The 21,202-nt window shown below is 38.6% G+C and overlaps 1 protein-coding gene across 6 annotated transcripts in view; it reads right to left on the bottom strand.

Moving 5' to 3' along the window:
* The window catches only part of TANC2 (tetratricopeptide repeat, ankyrin repeat and coiled-coil containing 2), a 288,365-nt gene extending 274,175 nt beyond the window's left edge, over nt 1-14,190 (bottom strand). For 3 of the 6 annotated variants that reach the window (XM_016128256.2, XM_016128275.2, XM_016128313.2), the window contains exon 1: nt 14,036-14,189. The gene's annotated coding sequence lies outside the window, so the exon portion shown is untranslated. Of the gene's footprint in view, nt 1-14,035 lie in introns of all 6 variants that reach the window. The other 3 variants (XM_016128285.2, XM_016128304.2, XM_016128265.2) reach the window with 2 other exon arrangements.
* Between the last annotated feature and the right edge of the window lie 7,012 nt (nt 14,191-21,202).

Here is a 21,202-nt window from a genome sequence, read left to right as displayed (position 1 = left end):
TTAGAGGGTTGGGTGTGAGCCATGTGATAGCAACGTGACCTCCATGGAGGGGAAAGGAGTTGGAAATTGAGTTTAATTAGTGGCCATGGTTCAATCAATTATGCCTATACAATGAAACCCAAACAAAAACTCTGGACAGCAAAGTTCGGGTGAGCTTCCCTGGTTGGTGAAACTCTGTGTTTACTGTTATACAATGATGTCCCAGGAGGATGACACGTCCTGATTCCAAAGGGAGAAGACACCAGAAGTTTCACATTTGAGAGCCTCCAAGACCTTGCCCTACATGGCCCTTCTTCTGACTGGTTCTGTTTTGTATCTTTTTTGCTACAATAAAACTACAATCACAAGTGTGGACGTAAGAAATGTTCGAACCTGTAAAGAACTGTTAAGAGTTTATCTGAGCCAAAATGACGAAAATTGCTCGGAAGCAAAATCTCAGTGGACTGAGAAAATGCTATGGAGAATGGCATTTTTTGTAGCTTATTTTATACATTATAATCAAAGGAGGAGATGTAAGGAGAATTACACGAAATCCATTGGTGGTAGACTAAGGGGCAGGAGAAAGCGAAGTGGGGAAATCTCTAGGATTGAATAAAAACAGAGACACATACTTCTTTTACATTGGTGGGTACAGGATAGTTAATAATTAACATTTACAGCACACAGAGATGGTATGCAAGTAACAAGATAACAATGAGGGGTTCTGTGGTCTCATGCTCTGGTACAGCGGTTGTGCCTTGAGGGGTCTGGAAAAGAAGACTGCTCTGACACGTCAAAGCTATGTTATCTTAGACGCACAAAGACAATAGACAGGCTCACTTAAGGTAAAGATAGACCTTTGTCAAGGAAGCTAAAAGCCTAGGACATGACTACCCGCCTTGAATTTATTTAGTTAGGAATTTTTGTATTCATAGTGGTTACTTACACGCTGGTCTCCCCTGAGCTTGTGGCCCCATTTTTGTCCACATAGGTAATGCACGTTCCTGAGTTCTATGAATTGTTCTAATGAATTATCAAACCTGAGGGAGTAGTGGGAACCCTTGAATTTACAGCCAGTTGGTCAGAAATGAGGATGATTCCAGTAACCCTCAAGCTTGTGACTGCTGTGTGAAGTGAGAGTAGTCTTGTGGAGGACTGTGCCTTAACTTGTAAAATTTAGCCAGATTCCAGGCAGTAAGCATCAAAAGTCATTGTAGGGAACGAACCAGAAGATACGGTCAATAGCAATAATAAGGGGTTGTAGTAAATAAAATCTGATGATATGAGATTCTAAGCTAGAGAATTTCAGGGAAAGGGGAGAATTATTTGAATGCTGAAGAGAATGAAAAAAGATATCTACTCTAGCTCCAGGTTCAGTGGTATGTGGGTTATAGGGGGAAAAAAAGGGAGGGGATTATCATTTGAGAGGGTAGAATGGGAAAGAGTGAGTGATAATGGACAATTGATGGGAATGGACTTCAAAAGAGGAAAAGACAGTTAAGTCACAATAATTGGTAAAGATGGGAAAACTGCTTCTATTTTCCTAGTAAAAGAGAAAGCATGGTCACCAGCTGAATGAGAGAACAGCAAATGTTGAAAATGTGAGTTGAAGGGAAAGATATAATCATCTAAGCAAATGGAAAGTGTGGAAGAACTAGAATAACACAGCAGGACAGCTTGGTGGCACTAGGCGATGAGTTTAAAGTCACTGAGCCCTAGCCAAGAATTTAAAGTCGATGTGGTTGTTCTGCTCCAGCCATAATCACCTACAGCTGTACAGGTGTGAAACAGGTAGAGCTGGTTTTAACCAGATCTGAGTTTTGCCGGGCAAGAACCCCCAAGGAGAAAGGTCAAGGGGGTTGTGGGTAGATGCGGGAGAGCAACTGTAATTATGGACCATGGGAATTCAGCTACTTAGAAAAGTAAGTGAGGACGTGAATGTCCTGAAGAACACTGAAAAGGTGGTAAATTAAAAAGTCCCAGTGAGGTCAAAGAATTAAGGTTGTTAGGTACAAGAAGTGAGCCAGAAAAACTCAGGGTGGTAGTTGGAAAGTAAAATGCCAGAAACTGACATTATAGAAAATTGCAGTTATTGGTAATAACAAATTTAAGGCAGTGACTCTCAATCCTGGCTGCACATTAAAGTCACCTTGGCGAACTGTTAAAAATAACATCCCAAACCACACCTCAGACTGACCAAATCAGAATCTCTGGGAGTGAGTCCTAGACAACGGTAGTTTTTCAAAGTTCCCAGTTAATGCAGATGCACTGAGGGTTTAAAAACATCTGCAAAGGATATACCCTAGAAATGAATGGCTGAGTGAGAAGACAAGATCAGTAGAGAAGTCAAGAGGCCACAGTATTAGAAGGATCATCTGTTTGGATACTGAAATCACCAACTACAACTGGAGTAATAGGAGAGCAGCAGTGAGCACAGAGGAAATCTAGCATCAGCTATGAAAGTAAAGAGAACTTAATGCATCTCAACAGGAAGAGCCACTACTTAACTCTTTAGGGAAGAGTTAAGTCTCAGTTAAAGAAAGAAGGTAGTAATGTTTAGGTAAGAGGTTAAAGATAAAAAGGAGTTATGCAGATGACTGGCAGTGAGCCCTAGAGGGCACAGAGAAAGGGCATCATGGTCATAAAGGGTGAAAATTAGGATCAGAGAAGAGAGATAAAGGGAAAGTCTAAACAAAACTACTGGAGAACAAGGCCAGGAAGTCTCAAAAAGCAAGCTTCTATATTCTTTACCATTACACAAAAACAACAAAAGAAAAGGCTTGGTGAAGTCAAAAAAAGCTTTCCTGAATCTAGCTACATTCTAAAAGATTTTTTGAAATTAATTTCAAATAAAAATGAATCACAGAGAAGTATCGATTTCAATCCCATACAAAGTTATTATAAGAAAAGAGAGAATAAGGAGCAGATTAACACCCCTCTAATGAAAGCATGCCAGAAAGGCATGCCCACATACAAGATCAAAACTGTAACATGCTATTTCAAAACGAGCTAAAAGACCTTAAGAAAATGACACGAGACACGAAAGAACAACAGATGTAAGAATTATACAAACTCAAAAGAGATGACATTAACTCAGGAAAGGATTAAAAATAAAAGGAATGAATCATTTCAGAAACGAAGAGTCAATAAAAACGGATAATCCCTTAAGAAAAATAGAAGGTAAAAAAGAGGAAAATTTTAAAACTCAAAAAGAGATAAAAGAATTCGAGAAAAAGCGATAAACAATGAATAAAGGCAAAGAAGACTAAACATAAGATTATAGGAATCCCTGAAGAAGAAAATCAAAACAAACAGTAAAAACAATAATTTTGAAAACTTTCCTAAAATAAAATATATATATATTTGAAATTACTTTTTGAAAGAGCACAATGTGTACCTGAGAATATCAACTCAGAATGACCAAAATGACTTTACTATTACTAAACTTTAAAGAATAAGGCAAAAAAAAAAAAGAAAAGGAAAACCTGGGGTCAGAAAAGGGGAAATAATGAACTACATAGACATGAATTAGAGTCCAAGAAATAAGACATGAACTGGTAGTCTTGGGTTTCTCATGATATAAAAGGAATAAAGTACATAATGCGATTAGACCTGATCATTTCAGAGCACCAGAAAAGTGGCAAACTGCGCAGGAGATAAAGAACCAGTTATCTGTAAAGAAAGGAGAATCAAACTGGCATCAGACCCATCTATTACACAAGAAGCTTGAAGACAGTGGTATAAGATTTATATGCTATATAGGAAAAAAAGGATTATAATTCGAGAACACTACATCCCGCCAGGATATCATTCACTAATGAAGATAAAAAGAAAGGCATCTTTACTCAATAAAGGAGTCAAAAATTATACCACAGATAATCTGAGAAAATTACCACAAAATCTTTATCAAATGCTTTTCTGGCATCTCTTACGACAGTCTCTTTCTTCCAGTCTCCACCACTACCAGAGTTGTAGCTGGCAGTACATATACGGCCAAATCTAAGAACAATATCATATACGACCAGTCCTAAAAATGGCTTCAAGAAACTTAAGATCTCAAGGAATACACATTTTGCCAACAAGAACAATAAGACCTCAAAAAGATTTAGGCCAACGTTTCCAAGGCAATGAGCACCTATACAGAGGCCAAAGAGGTGCTCATTAAGCTCAAAGTAATCAAATAAAAGATCGTAAAAGGTGCCGGCCCTAAATTGGACATGCTCGCCCATATCATCCATTCCAGTCTCTGGAAGTGCGCTTATTTCCATACTGTCAAGGTAATAGGCTTTGACAACCAAAGGCCAGTAGTGAGGTTAAGGTCCAGGCCCCAAAAAGTCCCCCCCAAAAGCCCCAGAATAAAAGGATTTTGTTCCTCAACTTTGAGGATCAAAGATTGGTACAACATTTGGATTACTGTTCACATGGGCAGGAATCTCTCTATGCTATTTTGTATAAATAGAATACAAAGTCCCTCACCTCACCCCAAAAGACAGAGATAATCACATAGTCTTTACCTTGTAATTTAATATAATAAATTATGTTAATATTTAACTGTTCTTGCCTTCCTAGAATAAACTCTACTTGATCATGATGTACTGTCTTTTAAATACACTGCTGGATTTATGTTGATAATATTTTATTTAGAATGTTTGCTCTCTAGTCATTATTAAGAGTTGACTAATGTTTATAGTAGCAAAAAATGAAAACAATCTTAACATCCATTAGTTGGTGAAGAACAGAATAAATTACAGTATAGTATGCTATGGAATGTTATTCAGCTTTTAAAAATTCATTAGAGTTCCATTTACTAAACTGGAGAGTTAGCCATGATATATTCTTAAATGAATAAAGCAAGGTACAGAAAGCCTGGATATGTGCGCATGTGTGCTTATATGTTTTTCAGCCAAGAGGAAGATGTTGAAAAATACTCAAAAGTGTTCGTGAATGTTGGCTACCCCAAGGAGTAAAAGTAGAGAAGGGAGAGACCTGAGGGGAGAGAAAAATATTAACTTTTTCTTTATTCACCTCTGTTTTGATTATTTTAGTGCTTGCAAGCAGAGTATTTTATAATTTTTTTAAAAGGTAAAAGGGGTGGGGGGAATCAGGGGCAAACACCAGTTACCTATTATAAGTAATGGCAACATTTGTTGACAACTAATGGCTACTGTTAGACATTTTTAGCCAAAGACAAAAAGAGAATTAAATTATCAAAAGCGAGGAATAGTTATAAAGCTCATTTATTTAAAAATACAAAATCTAACCTCGAGCCAGATTTGCATATAAGCAATCTTTCCCGAGATGCCCTCTGGAGGACCTATAACTAGCACAAACATCAGTTCATGGCTATTATGACAACTAAGAATAAAACCAAGAGGTAGTGAGTCAAGTCCATTTGAAAAAACATATTCAGTGAGTAATTGTAAAGATGATACACGGATTAGCAGAAATGGACAAAATGTTACAGAAATAATGAAGTTTGGGGGGGAAATGAGATTTTGAATACTTAGCTTACCGTACAAAAGAGGGGTAAACTCTTTCTACTGTATTATTTTGCACTGTAAATAGACAAGTCCATTTTATTAAGTAAATAACAAAAGAAAATCAACCACCTTGACGGTCACATACAAGATTTTTAAAAAGAAAAATTACAAAAAGCTATCGACATCAAACATGGGGGTCAGGGGATAAAGTTATTACACACAGAAAGTTTCAGTTATTCACAAAAGGGAGAGATGTTTGTAAAAGTTGAAAACATTTACATGAGTTCAAAAAAAAAATTGTCAAAGAGCTCATTGTCTCAAGAAATGCTGTGGTTTGCTATCTTATAGAGGAGATTAAAAATTAATTTTTTGCCAAGTTTGTGGTGCTTAAAAAGAAACAGTTCAAAAAGAAATATATACTAAGAGTCTGCCCAACAGCATCTCTCCCCTATGAGTTTTTATTAAGCCAAAAACTCTTTCTCTCAACTCTCATCAAATCCTTCATAAAAATTTCAGGACAAAAATCAGTAGCTCAGTTACCATGGTTTTTTAATGCCCTGCAAGGCTGAAAAGGAAAGCAAGACAACAAGGAAAAGCTGGGCTGGCAATGCTAGTAAAAATAGTGGGGAGGAGCTGTGCGAAGCACATACCAAAAAAAGAGAAATCCAGGACACTTTCCAAAGCCTAATACAAATGACCACTTATCAAGTACTAGACACTGTCCTAAGGATTTTCACTTATACTATTTCATTTCATCATCATCAAAACCCTGCAAGATAGGTTTTAGTCCCTTTTAAGCAACAGAGCAATAATTCGAACCTGTTTTCATAATTCAAAAACTCACAAATTCACATTCTATGTACTTTAATACAATGTGTCCCATGATTGTAGCATTTCAAAAGCTTCTTACAACAGAACAGTATGTCATCGCATAATATGGGAATATATCAATAACAACTTCCAAAGGCTGTCTCTCTTCCGCTTTAAAGCCCTAAAAAAGAAAAGCAATGATTCTCTGATGCTGAAGCAGAATTTGGGTGTGGAGTCTTCGTCCCACATGTTTACCAAGCTAATTACCTTCATTCACCCTAATTCTCAATCCCGGGAAGCCCAGATTTCATGGAATTTGAACAGAAATAGAATTCCAGAGTACAACAAATACCCATCAAGCTTCAACAGCCTGACTAGCTTGGGCTTGTCAAATTTCAGCAACTACAGCTAGAAATTGTAGGACCCCCCACAACACAAGATTAGAAATAAAGGGCTAAGTAAAGACTTCATTTAGGGAGAGGGAAACTGAGGCAGATTGCCCACGACTAAAATGATTAAATCACAATATCTACATACCCACTCCCATTTCCAACTTTAATAACTAATTAATCTACTTATAGAGCTGGAATCCAAAGGTAAGAAATGGGGGTTTCCATGGCAACAAAAAGCTGATGCCGTATTTCTTCATGTTGTCAATTTCTATAATCAGACATGTCATCTGACATAATTAGATATGACCATGCAAGCATCGTTTTACAGACAAGGCAATAAGCACAGCTAACCTGGTCCAAAGATATCCATTTGAAATAACAAAAGTTTTCCATTATTATTGCTTATATAATTTTCTTTGTGAATTGTATGTCTGCAACATCTGCTAATATTTATAAAAAGGGATACATAAATCACTGTTTTCCTTTTCATAATAACTTTGTCACCTAAATAAAACAGTAAGACCTACCAACATTGGCCAATGAAACTTTAGGGAAGTGACAAACTTTAATATTATATTTTAAACTATATTTTCCCCAGAAGTAGAATGAGTATCTAGGACATAAAATTCTAAATTAAAATTTTAAATTTTATTTAAGCAAGACTATGAAATGTCCACCTTCAATCGAAACACTAAGCAGTAAAAGTAACTACTTTATGTAGTAGTCGATAGATACTTAAGTGAATGATTTAATGTTAATAATACACTGAATAAAAATGCAATTTTTCCAACACAACTAATCTAACTTAACTCATATTCCTTTAACATAATATGTCTGTATAACAGACCAATATATAAAATCAAGGGTTTTTTTTTTTTCATATAACAATGATTTTCAATGCAAAATATGTATGAAAGACTGCGACCTGAGTGAACTAAGAAAAATGTGCTCTTATTTGCTGTGTTCCAAACGTCTCTGCTTGGGATACCTCCTCTAAGAAAAGGAACAAAATTGAATGCACACTTTGTCAGAAACTTCTTCAGAGTTAGACATAATATAGGTGTCATAAGGAGGAACAGTAAGAGCCCTCTGTCAGATAAATCACTACTAAAGCAAAATGGCCAATCTTTTCTCAGTAGTAAATGGAAGAGGCCTTTAACAGGCATAGTTGGTTAGTCTCCAACTTATGACATTTAATGAACATTTAATGGGCACAGACTACATAATAGACCAAGAACTGGTAAACTAGCGGCAAAAGGTCAAGATGGTACATACATATTTAGGCTTTGTGGGCTATATTTGTGTCTCTATTGCAACTACCCAACTCTGCTGTTATACTCAGAAAACAGCCATAGTCAATATGTAAATAAATAAGCATGGCTATATCCCAAAAGAATTTTCTTTATGGCCTCGCTAAAGTTCACACGGAGAGCTCTCTAATCTGCCTCCCTACACTCCATGAAATATTAAAAAAATAACAAAATCTACTTTATCTTTAGAGTTGGTTTTAATTATAGTTCAGGAGTTACTCGGAATAACATTCTAGATGGTGTGTGTATGTATGTATATCTCTCTACACAAATCTGATGTCTAGAATGTTTTCTGATTCCACAATAATAGTTGAGGTTTCAAAGGCATAACTCAGGTAGCTCAACCATCTTTATTCAGTAAGTTGATAATGAGCACCTACTATATAGTAACTATGCTGCTGCTGAAAGTAAAAGATGAAAATACATAGTACCTCCTTTCAAGGAGCTCACAGACGATAAGACATAAATAATTAAAATACGATGTAATGACTACCATAATGTTCATATTTAACAATACAATGGGTTAATAAATAGAAAATGGCATGTCCGAGCCCACTCAGGAGAGTAGGCAAAACCTATTTCACTCAAAAGAAACTATTTAGGCCAAGATATAAAAGCTGAGGAGCAGTGGAACCAGAGCACAAAAGAGAGGGACAAAAGTACTCCAATGCAGAGAGAATTTCATATATAAAGGAATGAAGAGGTAAGAGAATTATGTATAGAAAGAATTGCAAGTAGTTTAGTACTGTTGAACTCTGCAGCAAAGTGGTAGGCAATGAGTCTAAAGAGAAGGCAGGGACTGGATCATGAAAAACTTTAGATGGTTTGCTAAAGAGTTTCCATTTTATCCATTAAGCAATGAGGAGAGGCCACAGTAAGATTCTGAAGAAAAGTGACTTGATTGGATGACTATGTTAGAAAGATCACTCTGGCCACAAAGTACTGAGAAAATTATTTAATAAACAGAATCCTTATTTAAATTGGAGTCAGAAGGCTGGAAGGGAGAGCTTTCATGCAGGAGTCACTCAACACACACTAATGATGCCAACAAGAAGGGATATACTTTGTCTCTCCATCACTTTACTACCTCAGCTGGACGAAGAAAATATTCCTTCTTGCCCACTTCAGCCAATGGGAGACTGCCATAACTCAGCCAATGAAAAGTCACTACACTTCCAACTTTCAGTTTCCTCCAACGGACTCTTCACTTACAACAGCCCTTCCCCAGGCCATATAAGAGCAGTCCTTCCCTTAGTTTCTCTGGATTTGCTTGTGGTCTGCCATTAGACCACAGTGTACCCAACTGCAATTCTTTGTTGTTCCCAAACGAACCCTGTCTATTTGTTTAATGTCAACAGTATCTATGAAAGAAAAGAACATAAATTTGACATAAAGAGTAAAGATGTCTACTGGGCAATTGGATTTTTAAAAAACATCCCAATGAAACTGTTTACAATAATGTAAACTACTCAGTTTAAATGAGTGATGTAAGAATCTCTCAAGTTCTAATTTTTATAAAAAGAGTTTGAGAGATAGGATATATACCATGAACTGAATAAAGGTAGAAATTGATATTATGGGGGGGGGGGTAAAGAAAGGCCATGATTAAAACTAACACTAACTTAATTCTTTTGCCTCTTAAACTTACATTCAACTATTGTTTACTTTCAACTATACAAGAACTAACAGAAGCTGAACAACACATTTTTGTAATGTGAGGCCCATAAAAAAGCAACTAGCTGATACTTACAACATCCACAAACACAACTTTTAAATGATTCATAAAGATCTTTTTTAATAAAATAAACTGACCAATAAAGAAATTTGTTTCCATAAATAATTATGGTATCACAATTACTTAGAACTTTCTGGAATAAAAAAGATCCCTATCAGAAACTTTTTTCATTTACTGCATCCTCAACCTGTTCTAGCCTTCTAAAACTCAGGCCCAAATTTCTTGTTCTCCATCTAGTATTACCTTAAATCTTAAACAATCGAGATAAAAAAAAAAAAAAATCCTCTAAAAGAAAGAATAAAGGCCATTGGGTGGAGAAACAGAGCTGTCTTTAAGCTCTTCCTTTTAATCAATTTCTTATCACAGATTTTTAAAGAGATTCATCAAGGATATGTACTTTCCATCACTATATACAGATCTCCTTAACAATCTTTATCTACTACAAAAGAGGCTATTTAAATAAACCAAGTGATAATTTTCATGGTATAATGAGGACTAAGCTATTTATATAGTATATTTAATAATAGATTTTGATGACAGTGCAGATATTTCAAATCAGCAGGTATTTCAATTCATTTGGAGGGGGAAAAATATCCAAATAATTAAACTAGATTTCAAACTAATTTATAATCTTTGTTACCTTAACCAGACTAGTGCTAAAAAAGTAAACAACATTCTGCTTATTCTAGCTCCTTGAAATAAAATCTGGGTACTAGCAGTAAAAATATTACAGCTAACACCGGTGATTTTGTGTAAATACAATTCAACAAAATCTAATTAGTGTGCTCAATCAGTGTGTCTCAAAGATTCAATTTTAATTCTATTTTAAGAGGAAGAAATATGACAAGGAGAGAATTTTGATGCATTCCTTTTATGTATACTTGTTCAACCTTATCAACTACCCTCATATTCTCCTTTTGGAACTATATTGTTTTCTAGGCCTACTTTTTTCTCCATTCAAAATAATGCACAAAGAGTTGATTCAGAAAATACTAAAAGAGCAATAACATTTATGGGGAAGAGGTGAAAAAAGCTAGAGCACTAACATAGGATGGTCAAGAATCAATGATAGAAGAGGGAAATAATCTAATGTTTAATAATGTTTGTAAAACTTTAGGATAAAGATGCAAATAACAAATTAGGTTTTACAAGTATACGAAAATGAACTATCAATCAATGTAAATACAGAGCATGATCTGAGTCTACGACAATGTATTAAATATACTAAAATATATAAACGTACATCCTGAATGCCTTAGCCATAATCAGTAGATTTAACTTCCTTATCAACAAATGTATATAAAGTGTTTGATTACATGAAATATGTGATTTACAGAATGGCAAAAAGTTTGGCTAAGAGAAAAAAATAGTTGTTACAAGTGTAGGAGATGACATTCACTTCTTACTCTTAATACTTTAAAAATTTAAAAATATTATTTCAAATGTAGTTGATATTTATAATACAATATTTAAGGGTGAGAAAAATCTGAATTGATGGAAGTAAAATGTACATATTCATCCAATCCATTTTCATTAATTACTTTTAAAATAAAAGAGGCCAGAAAAATGTGCGTAGGTAGAAGAAAACAGATAATTTCTCCTTAATTTTCCTAGAGAAAATCAGCAGTAAAAGTTTACTGCTAATTAAACAGATAGTACGTACGTACGTACGTGTACACACACACACACACACACACACACACACTCTCAAACTACTTGAAGGTAACTTTCTACCTGTAAAGTTTCCCCCACAGCCAACCCTGCATCACAAATATTTCCTTAACCACAATCAAAGTGCTGATGACATTACCCCACTCATAATCCCAGAATTACAAAAACTCCTAAAAAGTTCATGCTGTATTTTTTGGTGTATTTGTAGGCTTAACATTTATGTGTCTTACTACTTAGGTTTATACACATCTACAGTACTTGTTTTTATAATGGGCGTTTGCATTTTAATGTGTGTCAATACTAATTTGATTGAGAGGGCAATATACTGGTGAAGAGTACAGAACGTGAAGCCAGAGATCCTGAGTTGAAACTCAGCTTTCCACTTGCTAGCTGAATAATTTTGGGGAACTTATTTAACATCTCTGTGTTTTGGTTTCTCAACTGTCAAATGGAAATAACAGTACATACCTCATTGGGTCTTGAAACTGTCTAAAACATCTCTAACAGAGCAGGGGCTGTGTAAGTAAGGGTGGGTTATTACCACCAGTACTACTTCTAGCAACGGTACCGCACCATCTTCCCGAACATATTGAAAATATTTTTAGCAATTTGAATTACTGACTAAAATTAGACATTATTTTAAAAAGACACGCAATCTGAAGGCTGATTAATAGAAAGTTTAAAGCACTACAACTTTGAAGAGAATAGGTAATTAATAAATCTACATAACCATTCTATCAAGAACAATCGGAGGAGAGTGGTTTCCCGGCGTGCAACTATCAATTTCTTCCCTTACACAAGGGGGCAGTGATAACAAGAAAAGAATGGGGCTCTGCAACACCTCTTCCTACAGACAGTAGGGGGTGGCAGCACATATGGCTTACAGTCAGAACAAAACAGGAAGACCCAACAGAACTGCTCTTTATTCTTTTCTGGCCCTCTCCTCTCTGCTTTAGCCCCAACATAGCCCTGAGGCGAAGGATATATCTACAGAAAAGACCAAAACCCGAAATTAATCACCAAGGAAAATCCAGTTTTGTCTTTGAAGCAGAGGATTCCTCAATGGCTGAATTTGGATCAAGGAGGAAGCCAATCAGTATGAATTTTCAGATTCTGGCAAATTACTTACTGTTCTTATTATAAGAACAACATTCAGGCAAGTGATACGATGTCGCTACAAGAATTATAACATAAAGCACTAAATTCTATCAATAATTAAATATGTTGATAAACATCCAGATATTTCTCGTTTCATAGTGTACAGCCAGTAATTAAATGTATACATATAAGTTATATTAAATAGCTCATGGAGCTGTCTTTTGTTACTCCTGAAATCCCAGCTATGTTCTGACAATCCTCTCAAAACACAAATGTTCTTAAATGGAAGTCACAATGTTTTGCAGCATGTTTTGCAGCATATATATATGCGGGGAGGGATATTTAATATATTTTTTTGTGCTAACATTCTTAAGATGATCTACCTGGGAAATACTGCAAGAAGCACTCCACTGACAGAATCCATGTTGTTGCTTTTTATGCCACATTTACTGTATTCATTTTTTTTCCCTATTTTGCCACCCCAACACCAAGAACGTGCAAGAATATAGCAGTACTGTCATTGACTGTAATTAAACATTGCAATAGCTTTTGGCTCCAACCCCTCAGAAATGCCTGAAAATTTATCCCTTTTGTTCACCATATTGTTTTGTTTTCCTCATTCCAGATATTTTCACCTGTGTAAAAATGAAGGGGCACATACGAAAAAAATGTCCCTTTGCCTAGTGATCTCTAACTCAGAATTATAGTCAAGATGTGGGGGGGGGGGGGGGTGGTATGTTTGTTTCTTTTCTTTTCCCGGAGAGGAGTAGAGAGTGACAGACACCCAAAACACCAAATTTTCTTCCCGTTAATTACCATTGTTTATGTTTTGTGATAAACATTCTAAACATTCCACACCTGGAATAGGAGGCAGGGTACAATTATATCAGTTGCTCTATGTGCTGATGTCAAAACCTGGAATTATTTTCTTTCCCTAATTCTTCTTTCCCATCTCACAACCCAACACAATTTGCTTCTTCTTTCACGTGGGTACTATATCTCAAAATTGCATATCATAACTCCTCTCGATTTCCTATCATAAAATATCTAGCAAGGAGCCCCAGTAATCCTTTCTTATAATACGCTCCCTTTCCCAGGGGAATTATCAGTATCACTAATAACACTTCTACGATGAATTTCAACGTCGCACAGGCCAACCCACCCTGTGCCTTACCTGGCACATTTCACTACTTTTATACTGCATTCTGGGGGCATATTTTGCGACTCGTTCTGCACCACATTCCCTGCCACGTTTAGCAATCTGCCTCGCACATCTCATCCTGGGTCCCCGTCATCCGGAGGCTCTCCCGGTACCAAATTCCACGACACCTCTGGTGACAGCGAAGTGACCGATGCCGGACCCATCGGCAGCCGCCCAGAGTGCCCCGTCTGGAGCCGACCGTCCCCACGCCTCGGACACCGGAGGCACTTCGCTACTCCTTTCGCCGTCTCCCCGCTCGCCCCCGCCCCTCTCCCCGGAGTCGAGGCGTCAGAGAACGCCCCTGTCACTGAAGCGACCTCTCCCTCCCTGGCTCCCCCCCCCCACCCCGGGTCTCTTACCTGCCGCTCGGAGGGGGCTCGCTGCACCTCGGGGTCAAGCCCGAGAGCCCGGGGTCTCCCAGGAGCCCCGCGCCGCCCGCCGGCGCCGCCCGCGATCCCTAGAGCGCCTCGCCGCGTGCCGACGCCCGCGGCGGGTCTGCGCCCCGGAGAGGCGCGGCGGGGCCTCGCGGCCGGCGATCGCAGCCCGCGGCGGTGCTCCTGTCAGCGGCGGCGCGGTGCAGACGCTCGCCCCTCGGCGCGGCGGCGGCGGCGGCGGCGGCGGCGGGCGCCTCGCTCCGCCTCGCGCGCGGTACAGCCGGGAGGTGAGCGCGAGGGGGATGGGAGCGGGGGCGGGGCCGCGGCAGGCGCAGAGGGCGGCGGCGGCGGCGGGGCAGAGCTGGCGGCCGCAGGCCCCGCGCCCCGAGAGCTCGCAGCGTCCCCCTCCCGGCGGGCGGCTCGCGCGCCGCGGCTGTGCCAGGGGGCCCCGCCGGAGCAGCGCGCCCAGCCTCCCCCGCCCGCCCGGCCGACCGCTCGCTAGCGCCGCCGCCGCGCCGGGGGCGTCGCACCTTCCCAGGCCGCCCGCAGCCCCGCCCCCTCCGGGCCCGGGTGGGGAGGGGCGCGAGCGCGGAGGGAGCGCGCGTGCGTGGGGGCGCGTGCGTGGTGGCGCGCGCGCGCCCCCGCCCCCTCCCCCTCCCCAGCTGGGGGGGCGGGGAGCGACGGGGCGAGGGAGCGGAGAGCAGCCCTTCTCTGCGCGCGGAAGTTAAGCCCTGTCTCTGACGCTCTGTGAGGTCTGGGCATGTCTTGTTCCCTCAGGGGGCTTTGGCTAGTGGGGTCGATGGCTTTGAGTGGGGATGAGGGGAGGAAGCTCAATAGCAGACAAGGCCCTAGATAGTTGGCTCCGCCCCGAGGGGTGATGTCACTCTCGAGGTGGTGCTGCTGTCACGTGCGCCCACTTCTGGGCCTGTCCTGCTTTGATGGCCAGAACGTTCCTGTAGGTTTCGCCCACTTTGGTCACCTAACGCACATATCACTCCTGGAATCATCAAACCCTGCACGTGTCAGTTATTCTTTCCCCATTTTCAATCGTAATCTGTAGACTGCTTCAAAATGCCACAGTCTGCTATGGTGGGACTCGGAACGAAGTGGTAGACCTGCAGTAGTTGGGTGGGGGTGGAGGGGAGAAGTTTGGGAAGGGAGGAGAGAAAAGGGAGACTGTTCTCTAGAATAACTGCTGAAAATTCACTAACCACAGCTTAAGAGACTGAGGTGAAGTTGTGACGCCTCTTCTGTCACTGCCGGGTTGGACAAGAAGTGATGTGATTTTAAGAGCCAGTCTGCAAGGCACGGAAAGCCACCACATTAAAGACTCCTTGAAGGTCGTATTTCCCCCCACTACCCTCCACCTAGATCTTCTTCCCCTTTACTCTTCCTTTCCCTTGCGTCATAAAACAGCAAGTCAACTGTGGAAGATATCTGAACATAAATTTATTCGTGTGCTGTAAAATGATGCAAAGCAATCACTATTACATGCTCTGGCTGGCTAGTCTTTCCTTCCATAAACTGAGATGACCTTTCATAGTCATCTATTTCGTAATGAGGCGCCATGATTGGAAATAGATGCACCAAATTACTTAAATCAAGGAACCTGTGTCTGTGGTGTTAGGTTGGTTTGTTTGATACCAGTCTTCTGAATCTGTTTCATCCAGGAATTTCTTTGAGTTGTTAAAAATTAGTATTAATTTCGGAATATACAAGAAATTGAATATGAAGCCATTTCAAACAACTAGTCTAGAGCTAGAGCAGCTTCGAATACTACAGCTAAAATGGCAAGGTGAAGTGGTATATGGAGTCGTGGGTAATAACTCCAAAAAGTTAAGATTATTCTAACTAAAACCTATCTACCTGTGGTGATAGAGGCAGAGTGGTGATTATTTATGGGGGAATCAACTGAGAGGGGGCAGGAGGAAGCCTTCTGGGTTGCTGGAAATATTCAATATCTTGATGTAGTTATTTATTATAAGAGTTAATATATGTGGAAAAAGATCTATGTGCTTAATCTTAGTTTTTAGCATCACATTACAATGTCATCATGATTGGAGTCAAGAAACCTGGGTTTGCATCCCAGTGTCACCAACCACTTACCAGCTATGTGACCTTGAGCAAGTCTGTGAACCTTCTTTGTTGCTTCATCTATCTAATGGGGGTAAAGATTGAATGAAAATATTTTTGAAAAAATACTTAGTTGAGAGCCTGGTATATAATAAGTGCTCAGGAAACAGTAGCAATTATGTTATTCTTCTTGCACTCAGATTTACCCTACTTAATTCTCCTTTGGTCTTTTTTATTTATTTTAAAGATTACTTTGTTTCTAAGCCTTCCCTGTGAATTTCACTGAGGCTAATAACATTCCTTCCCTTAAGAATTAACAAAAGGCAGTCAGGGATGTAATGTGTTGATTTTCAAACTAGTTCAGGTGGCAACACTTAGAAATTATGGTGCAAAAGAAAGAAATTATGGTGCTCATTGTGGAACACCATGAAATATTGATACATTTAATTCTACCATATCGACTTGATACAATTTTACAAGCACTCAACCTGGCTATGTTTATGCAGATCTCCACATATAAAAAATAATGTTTTTTTTTTTTTAAAAAAAAAGTCTACATTTTTCCTTTAAAATTTGTTTGCAGCTTTTCGCACGGTAGAAAGCGCCAAAAGTTTAATAATAATTCACAAAATGAAAATCTTTAAGCCCATTTTTCCTGGAAATTAGAAAAACACCATAATTGTTCAATCTTAGCAGCATAGTTCTTTATTGGATTTTCCCAGAGTAAGCTCTAATAGCTGTGACCCATGGGGTCTCTTGCTGTGATGAAGTGAGTAACTCTGACTCACCATCCTCACCATATTTCTAAAGATCACTATCCATTTCTTTTGGCTGATCTTTCTCAAATCTCACGTTCACATTGAGCAGTGCCAGTGCCCACTGGAATGAATTCACTGCTTCACTGTTTTGATCATCTGGCGTGATTCTGTTAAGCCAATTCTCTTCCAGTAGTTCTATTGTTAAGTCACACAAATTGCTGCCACACTCTAACTTTGTAGAGGAAACAATCTGTCCCTGACAAAGGTAAGGGTGGGATGCAGTAGGGATGGAGAGCAACATTAAATAGAGAAGTCACCTCTGTCCTCAACTCCTCTCTCTGATTTCCTTTTCTGTCACTAATACCTGAAATCCTAAGAATGCTATTTTTTTTTACCTCCTAAACATCCATTCTAGTCAAAATGATAATATAGTCTATTACTTAAATGTGGAAACTTAACGGATACTATGGAAGAAGAACCTGCAAATTATTGTCCATAAAGTAGTCCAACCTTACCCTATACCTCCCAACTTTTCAGTGCCATCTATACCATTCAAAATGCACTTTCTTAGTCTATCAACTCTGCACAATCACTCGCCTCTACATATGTCTTCCCCTGGCATCTTTTAAGTAAACCATCAGGCCCACCTTTTTCTACCCTTTCCTCCAACTCTCTCTCTCTCTATTGAATAAAGAGCAGCAACACCTACCATTGATTGATTGCCTTCTGGCTTTAAATACTTTACTAAATTCCTTACATATACTACCTCATTTAATTGTTACAACATTCTATCAGATAAGTATTATTTCAATTTTCTAGATGAGGAGGGGGAAAGAGGCTCTGAGAAGTTAATTGACCAGGTCAAGGTCAGACTGAACAGCAGGCAGAGCCACAGTCTGAACCCAAACATAAAGTTTATCAGTTACCCTCAGGATAATGCTATATAAAATGTAAATGAAAACACAAAATGTAAATGAAATGTGAACCATGTTTCACAACAAAAATATTTCTGTAAAGTCGATGTAAAAGAGATTTTCTCCTTGATTATTTGTTATACTCTTATTTCTTTTTATCTTCAGCTGATGACTTCTAGCTCCATATCTTCAACATTTTCCCCATCAACTCCCACCTCAGCCTTTTGATAAATATTTAATAATTTCTAGACTAATACTTAAAAGCATTTCCACATAGAGGAGCTACTACTTAAAAGAAGTTTCTAGTAAATCTCTTTTTGGATAAGTGAAAAATTCATGTATAATGTAAATAAGCAAAACTGTTGATTTTTACATTGACATTTATAAATGCTTGATAAGTATTTGTGCCTGCTATATATATATAATTATATGAAGTGCAACAGGGCATATTTAATTAATTTGACAGAAGTCTTGCCTGCTAGAACTTTATAATCAATTTGGGAAATATGGTTTTTAAAACATTTAAATATTAATACAAAAAATAGGTATCAACATGAGTAAAACAGTAAATTCTGTAATAATTCATAAGAGGAGGGGAAATAAATTGACTGGGGTGGCATGAGACCACTTATTGAGGAAAGTAGAATAAGAAAAATATGTAGATTGAGAGAGAGAAAGACTATTTCAGGGAGAGCCCTGGAGAATCAATAAAAGTTCAGAGCAAGGAATGAGCATAACAACTCTTAGGTCAAAGAATGACCCCCTTTTGGAGATGAGCTGCTTTCTTAACAAAGATAAGCATTGGTGTGAACTACAAATAGACATGTTGCAAGTCTAAAATCCCAACCAGTAAGCAAAAGTGTGGATGAACAGAAGAGTATTTACTAATCAGGAGATAAAACATCAGTTGGTCAGAGATTGGAAGGGTGGACCAGGACCAAACTGCAGAGGGTCCTGCCCAGGAAAAGGGATGAGACAACAGTGTTTAAAACATTCATCTAATACACAGGGTGGACTTGAGCAAGGAGGGACAAGTAATAGAGTCTGATTAAGAAAGTATTCCTATTTAACAACCTAAAGAAGATAACAGCAGATAGTGAAGAATTGTGGCAGTAGAAATAGAAAGGAATAGTTCTAACAGCCATTGCATGGGACAAAGTAATAGAACTTTCTGAATAACTGAATGCGGGATGTAAAGAACAGTGAGCAATCAAAATACAACAAGGTGACTAGACTAACTGTCCAGAAGACTGTGTTACCAGCAACAGAAGCAGGGGAGTCAGAAGGACTGGTGTAGTAATTCTTTACTGCTTTAGAATTTCAGATCACTTCCTTTGAAAATCTGATGGAACAAATGGATGCTCTCCAGGAAAAAAAAAAAAATGTATTCATACTTTTATATAATATGCAATTTGTAATGGACACTGATAGAATTGATTGCCAGAGAGCTCTTTAATCAAGCAGGGCCCATAGAGTGCTTTCTAGAAAATTTATACTTTATATCCAAAGAATCAAGTCAATCTCTCCCTCATAGCTGAAGCTATGGATGCCGTTAGCTGATGTGTTTTCTAACACGTGAGTCTGAGAAACAGAGGATGCTCAAATGCAGAATTTTAGTCCGTGGATCCATCACATGCCTATTTTTAGATTTCAGGAGACCCTTTACTGATGTTCCTCCATGGTTAAGTTTGTTTGAGTTGCATTTCTGCTTCTTACACTTGAGAGTCCTGATTAATTCACAGGTTAAAGATATTAATTGAAACCCAACTATAGGCTCCAGGTAAGAACTCCTGACTTAAGCTAATGGAAAGTCACCCAAGTGGAAACAGGCAGGAAACAGATGGAATATAGGTGAGAAAGGAAGGAAATGAATATTCAAGGAGAGGGAGTACAGCGCAGTTATTAAGAGCAGGGACCCTGGACTCAGACTTAGGACTCCAGTCCCAATTCAACCATTTACTAAAGGTATGACCTCAAGCAAGTTATTCTATACTTCTAGATCTCAAGATATGCATCTGTGAATTGGAGATTAAAAACTACACACCCCCTTATAGAACTGGTATGAGGTTTAAGTTAGTACATGTAGAAGTACTTGGCCCCTAGCAAGTCTCTATGGACTATATTCAAATTAACAGGCCTATGCCTAATCATCTCACATATTCTATATTTTTTAATTCTCATAAAAACTTTACACGATTAGACTTCTTATTCCCATTTTACGAGAGGTAAACACTGAAGCTCAAAATAACTTGCCCCATGTCCCACAGTAAGAGACAAAAACAAACTAAAATGCCGATCTAGAATTTGGATAAAACATGAAGAGGAAGATTTTTACTACAATTAATAGAGCATGCTGCCTATCCTAAGAATATATCAAAGTAAGGGGAGGTGGTAGCCTTAAAATAGAGAAAATAGGAGTCGGTAAAACATTAGCATCACTGCCAGGAGAACACGGGAGTGCCCTGGCTTTCAGACTCAACCTGCCCAGTCCCATGGTGGATATATACTTATTAGCAAGCTGGATACATCTGGCTTAACGTCATCAAACATTTAAGTCATGCAACATACTCTGATTCCTACTTACTGAATTTAGATTTACTAGATCTTAAGCTCCATGATGACAGGGAATTTATCTGCCTTGTTCACAGTTGTCTCTCTTACATATATCTGGCATATATATAGCATACACACACACACACACACACACACATACATATTCAGCATCTATCTCATGTATGTGCTGAATAAATATTTGTGAATCCAATTTATTAAATAATCAATTCTATAAAGAGAGGAGATAGAAAGATTGTTCATACCAACATAAACATTCTAATCCATGTATAAACTTCCACTGTGAAATAAAAAATTGGCCTTCTGGAAAATATGATCATGTCTCATGTTTTTATATACCCCTAACCACTCTCCCAGAGTTCAGTCAGGTTGAGGTTACAGACAGACTAGAATTCATGGACCTGTAAAACTCAGGACAAGACTCTGGACCAAGTAGACATTTCAACCAATCTCCCTCAAACAACTCTCACCTCATGGTCATGTCCTTTCACTTCATAACAACTTGGAGCTATGAAAATAAATTAATTTACCATTAAAAATTAGACATTTAGTTTATGAGCTAAAACCTTGAGAAACACCTTTATTTGAGGAGAAAGTCGAAGTCAGCAAAGAAGACAGAGAAGCAACAGGGAGAAAGTACATCTGTATGCCTGGTACTGCTTTAGGACACAGACCTCTTACTCTACAGCATTTGAAGGTACTTAGTATTGATGATCTGAATTGTATCAAAGATATTTGGGCTGGAAAAGGAGAGTAGATAAAGTTCCATTTGGAACTCCCTAGAGGTGGACCCCTGGTTTATTTCCTACCCATTCCTACCCAGTTTCTTAATACAT

Source organism: Rousettus aegyptiacus, unplaced genomic scaffold (assembly GCF_014176215.1).
Source record: "Rousettus aegyptiacus isolate mRouAeg1 unplaced genomic scaffold, mRouAeg1.p scaffold_m13_p_6, whole genome shotgun sequence".
Taxonomy (NCBI): Eukaryota; Metazoa; Chordata; class Mammalia; order Chiroptera; family Pteropodidae; genus Rousettus; species Rousettus aegyptiacus.
The sequence above is the reverse complement of the archived record's forward strand: the minus strand, read 5'-3'. Positions and strand labels throughout refer to the sequence as shown.